Genomic DNA, 6,000 nt, shown 5'->3' with positions numbered 1-6,000 from the left:
GATGTAGAATGAGCGTGATCGACGGAGTATTTTTATTTAAATGATACCTAAATTAAAGCTTTTTTTAGGTGAATTCAATTTATTTTATTTTATTTTGAATTTATTTTCCCAAGTTTATTTTATTGAAAATAAAATAAATAATTTATTTGAAAAATCATTTTATGAGTGTATTTGATTTGAAAAGTCATTTATTTTAATGTGTTAATTGATTTGAAAAATCGATTTAAAAATCGAAAAAAACTCGTTTCAAACACGTGGTTTGGAGCTCGATTATAGCTCGGTTTTTTAGCCCGTTTTCTTTACGAGTTGGCACGAATATCGAGTACACTAACCAACCTAAGCCTCTACCCATCCAACCCCAGTTCGAACCCCATAACCACGGCCCAAATCCCATCCCAAACACCCCCCCAACAGCCCGCAAAAACACGAGCAGCCCCCATGTTTTGCGTGCCAAATCCCGAGCCTAAAACCCGCTCCAAACACCACCAAAACCCGTTCCCATTAACCCTAACCCATACCCTAGTATCCTACCCATATTACCTTACCTTAACCACCAAGAAAACCCGTCACAAAGCCTCTCAAACCCTAACAAAAGCTGCTGGACAGCAGCTATGTGCAAACCGAGCCCGTCTGCCTCTCCCCCCTTTTAACCTACTTTAACTCCTTATAAATACCACCCCTTCACCATACATTCATTCCTCTAAGTTCTCCATACATACTACCTTCACTTACAAGCTTTAAACTCCAGAAACAAACCCTAATTGCCTCCCAAAAACCCTCGACAAAACCGACTTACAAACTGAGAATCAGTTTGTGTGTCCTCTTTGAAACCGTTTGTTCAACAATCAAACCTCCATCAAAATTCGAGTTTCTTGTTCCAAATTAACCATACAACATCCATATACACATTATACAAAGATTTACGAGCCAAATTGCCCTTCAGAGTACACGAATTCCCTCGAAAAACAGAGTGTTATACACTCTGTTTTCGCGGCTTTTCCCTGTCTGTCCAGTTCTGTTTGTGCTCGTTTTTCGTGCCCAATAACTCAAAACGAGCAGGGATTGTTTTAATATCTCTGTTCACCTCTCTTTCTAGTTTTCAAAACATCTTTTAAATCGAATTTTCACCGTGAAACGAGAGAGAAATCGCTGTTTGAAAGTTGATGTCCAGATTTGCAAAAAACGTGTTGTTTGCTTTGTTTATTCGTCGACGACGGCCTCTCGAGATAAAATCTACGATCGATTACGACCCAAGACGGTGTCAACGATACATGTAGGTTGAGGGTGCATCAAATCCTCCTCTTTCTCCCTTTTATTTCGTTTTTTATGTGTGTTTTTTTTATAGTTTGTTTGTTTGTTTGTCGTTTTTGTTTATCGGTTGTTCTTATTAACTATGAAACTAGTTTAGTCCGAGTATGAGTTAAAGTACCACCATGAACACCCGCGTTGACTTGAGATGGGAAAGAAACCGCTACATCAGTCGGTCGTACACCCCCGTCTCATTTACATATCCTCGTGTTCAAGGTAGGGCATTAATAAAACAAATTCTGACTTCGCTCTTCGCTTTTGACCCCTCTCTTCTCTCGTGTGATTCGACCTACCCCTGGACCATTTACATGTTAGTATGACCTCTGATTGTTAATATATAACTCGTTTATATGATATTAGATCAGGTTAATAACCTAATTAGACACTTTAGGGTACATCGACATAGCTTTTAAAACCGATTAACAATTCTGTAACTTAATTGAATGCATCTCTCTCTCTCACCTAATTTATCGCTAGTATAAGAGTGCGTGATTAACACCTTCTTATTAACACTCGATGAGTTAAATTAATTAGCAAACTTGACCTAATTTGACCCCTTTAGGCCGTGTAGAATGCGCGTTTGCAAGGTATCTTTTCAAATCAATCAACGTTGTTTCTAACTCGTTTTCTAACTTGTTTCCTATCCCGTTTCGCAATCATCTATCTAACCTAATGAATCTAACCTAAGGATTAGGGTATGCTAGATCGTGTAGGCCGTGTTTGGCCGTGTCCTTGTAGTCCCTTTTCTCGTTATTTTCTCATCTTTATCTCGTTATTTCGTATCTTGTAATTACTTTGTTTATCGAGTCGTGTTTGGTAGTTTGTTTGTAATTTTCAAGTTAGTTTTCTCTTATCGAGTCAAAACCTCTTTCAAAAACCTTAGTCTTGTTTGGTTAGATGGTTGTGCCCTAATGCATGTAAGAGCGTAGTAAATCGCATGTTGTTTAAAGCAACATGGCCCGATTTATGCTAATGCATGCTTTGGTGTGTGACCCAATGTCTAATTCGATAAGATTAAGTGAAAGCACGTATTACGAGGAGTGACTCAAGGCCGTGAGTCATGTGAGCCGTGGGCCGCCCCTTTGTGCACGTTTCCCTAGGCCGAATTGGCCGTATAATGCGTCTTGTACGGTTTTGTGTATAGCGTTGTATTTTAGATCGAGTTGTATCTTTAATTTCTTGTTGTGTCGGCATTAAATGCCTGGGTTGTAATAGGGTAGATCCCAACGGCTCCCCCATTCCCATCAAGCCTTGTTTGTTTGCTTTACATGTTGTTAGATCAATCAACCCACATGCTAAATTACAACTTTGACAAAGTTAGTTTAGTTGCATCTAAATCGACATAGAAACTTCACATGTTAGGGTTTTGAAAACGATGTTTGCATATCATATATCGTAGTAGCTATGACCTTGTTTGAAATCCGACACTTGACTTAGTAGAGGCCGTTATCGACGGGCGGGGTTAGGTGTCCTTATGGGCTTCCTAACACGTACCCTCACCCTTTTACTCAAGATCTATGGTTTGTGGATCCGTCTAAATACCATTGGATTACGAGAGTCATTCTAATCGAGTGATATAGGGTACAAGTCTTTATCTTTAATCACTCGTAGTCGATTGGCTTTATGCTTTTCGATGAAAGGTGTAAAGTTGACTTGAACGGTTCCAAGTTCCCAAAAAACTTGGTGGCGACTCTAATTTGTCTTAATTCGATTCGAAAGAACCTCGAGTCGATTATGCCTAGTGTGGATCCCGCGGACGCAGATCCCGAGGGCCTTGTCCACACTTTGTTTTGCATATTCTTTGAGATTTTGATCCCTTGGTAGGAAAGGAGTAAGAATCTTGCATTTTCATGGCAAAACGAGACTAAATTGATCGAATTCAATGACCAAGCATCAAGAAGAGACAAGATTAGAAGGCCTTTGTATATATTATAGTAGAAGAGCAATGTTGAGAAACGATCCTTGAGTCCCCAAGGAAATCCCCACGGATTTTATGAAGAAAAGGGAAGAAAAAAAGAAGAAATGTTGCTGAGGCACAATCCGTGCGGATTGTCTACAATCCGGCCATCCTCCACATGCACAATCCGTGCGGTTTCATCCCAGGACGCTCGGGTTTGCCACCACCACAATCCGCCCGGATTCCTCCAAAGCCACCCGTGTTCCACTGCCAGAATCCGCCCGTCCCGACTCCAAAACGCACGGATTCCTGTACAGCACAATTTCGTCTTCTCCAAGCTACAAAGAAAGAAGCCCTTCCTTCGAAAAATAACGGCTCCTCCCTGCTCAATCTAAAAAGTGTAATTACTAGTTAAGTTCTTAGTTAACCCTAATGCATCCCCCTAATTTCCACTATAAATACCCCATTAGTCTAATGAGAAGAGCATGTTCTTCTTATCAATTCTTAGAGTAGTTAATATCAATCAAATCTCTCTTTAGTTTTGAAATCAACAATTAATCAAGTTTTAATACAAGTTTTATTTCCTTAATCTCTCTTTTGTTCATCCTTTATTTTGGGTAATTGAAGATTATTTGGGTTATTATTGGGAGATTGACAACCTCTCAATCAAGCATCAAGTACTTCTTTTATCTTTGCTTTATTATTGGAATCATTAGTAGGTATAATCCTCTTAATCCCTTTTTAACTATTGTTAATTACTTTCATTTATTCATCATATTTCATTTTGTTGGTATGATTGACAACTTTGCTAGCATGATCAAAATGATAATGAGTGAGTAGTCTCTTAGCTAGGGTTAATGGGTGATTAGGGGAAACCAACATGGGGAATGATTCATTCTTAAATTAATATGCTTTCATGATTTATTTGCTTGATTGTTTTGATCTCAACTCATGCACATGTTATGTTTGATGAAATGCGAGCCTATGAATCCTTGCATTTTTTACCCATCATCTATCTTTTCAATGAGACTTGTAAGACATAAACCAACTCGAGTCTCATTAGACCATGCATGTTGTTGAGTAGGGAGGATTAAGTCGACTTGTAGGTGTTGTACAATCTAATCAATTCGGCTCCGGGACCCAAACTTTCCTAGGATTGTAAGATATAACCCAACTCAATCCATCACAACAATAATTGCTTGCTTATAATTTGAGAACATGTTTGTATGATCAATTCCCATGATTCCCCTATGACCCCATGACACCTTAGTGCTTTTTATCAATTGTTTACACCCCTTTTCATCTTGCTTGTTTATTTACATTGCTATTTTAGTTAGTGACCTTCTACATCAACCCAAATTGTGACACCCCTAAGACACCACTAGTTTCAATAGAAATCTCATCTCAATTCCCGTCCCTTGGGATCCGACCTTTACTTGCCTCTTTACTAATTGTAGAGTTGTTTGTGAAGCTATAAATTGTGTTTTGATTCGGACGTGACCCAACGACCACACCTTTAATTGTGAACACGAAACGGACCGATCACCACAACAACCACCTACCCAATACCCACTTCACAATGAATTCCAAATGCCACAATACAACCATTTTCAAACCCACCCACAACAAGAAGATGAGCCCACTCAAAATGTGATTCTCCAAATTATGGGAGATCAACAAAACTTCTTCAAACAAATGCTAGAGGAGAGCCAAAATAGGGACAATGTTATTCAAGGCATTGTTACCCAAGGTGAGGAGTTGGAAATTCAAATTGCCCAAATGAAGGAAGCCCAAATAACTACTCCTTACCATTCCTTAGACCATGAGTGCGAGTTTGAAGAAGTTACCTTTGATGAGAAGTGGGAATAGCCAATCTTCTTGAGCTCTTGTGAGTATGAAAGTGTGGTGTTTGATGAAGAAGATATGAGCTTGAGTACGCCAAATATTCTTAGCCTTTGTGAGTATGAGATGCTGTCTTTTGATGTGAATATTGAGATGGTGGAGGAAGAATTATTGAAGAAGAATGAAGCCCCTATCTATGATTCGTATGAAGATAGCGATTATGACAAGCCTAAGGAAGGAGTTTATACGGAATATGTGTCTTGCAAGGACTTATGGAATGAAGAAGAGGAATGGAGTTGTGATATTACCTCACTTGAGAACCCCATCCTTGAGAAGTTTGAGTTATGCTTCCATGAGGAAGATGAATATCTCTTTCCTATTAACCATGAAGACCTTTTCGCACCCACCATGGAACCTATGATTGTTGGAGATGATATGGTGGACCTTCTCCAAAAAGTCAAAACATCATATAAAGGGTACTTGATGGAGAAGCTCAAGAACAAACTTGCAAATGCTATCGTCATCACAAAAACTGAAGGAGAAGGTGGTAAGTGGAAGTCTACGGATGAAAATGAACTATACTTCATACCTAGTGTTGACAAGAATCATGGGCTTGTTGGTTTGAAGAATTGCAAATATTCAAGTGCCAAGGGCAACATGAAAGAGAGAATAAGTGACAAGCTCCCTTGGCCAAGCTTCTTATTGAATTGGAACAAACCGTATTCATGCTTGTTTGAAGATTGTGCTCAAGCATTTGATCGGTTATTGAGAGCATTGAGCAACATGGACAACATAAATAATCAGGGCAACAAGGAATGAGTTTGGTGGAGTCCTCCCTCAAACCACCATTTGTAAGACACCATTTTCTTTGACCTTGCATTACATTTACACTTGCATTTAGTTATATACATATACTTTTAGCTTGCATTTGTATTATATTACATTCATACTAG

Source organism: Silene latifolia, chromosome 5 (assembly GCF_048544455.1).
Source record: "Silene latifolia isolate original U9 population chromosome 5, ASM4854445v1, whole genome shotgun sequence".
In the NCBI taxonomy this organism is placed as follows: domain Eukaryota; kingdom Viridiplantae; phylum Streptophyta; class Magnoliopsida; order Caryophyllales; family Caryophyllaceae; genus Silene; species Silene latifolia.
Note: the sequence above shows the minus strand (reverse complement) of the source record.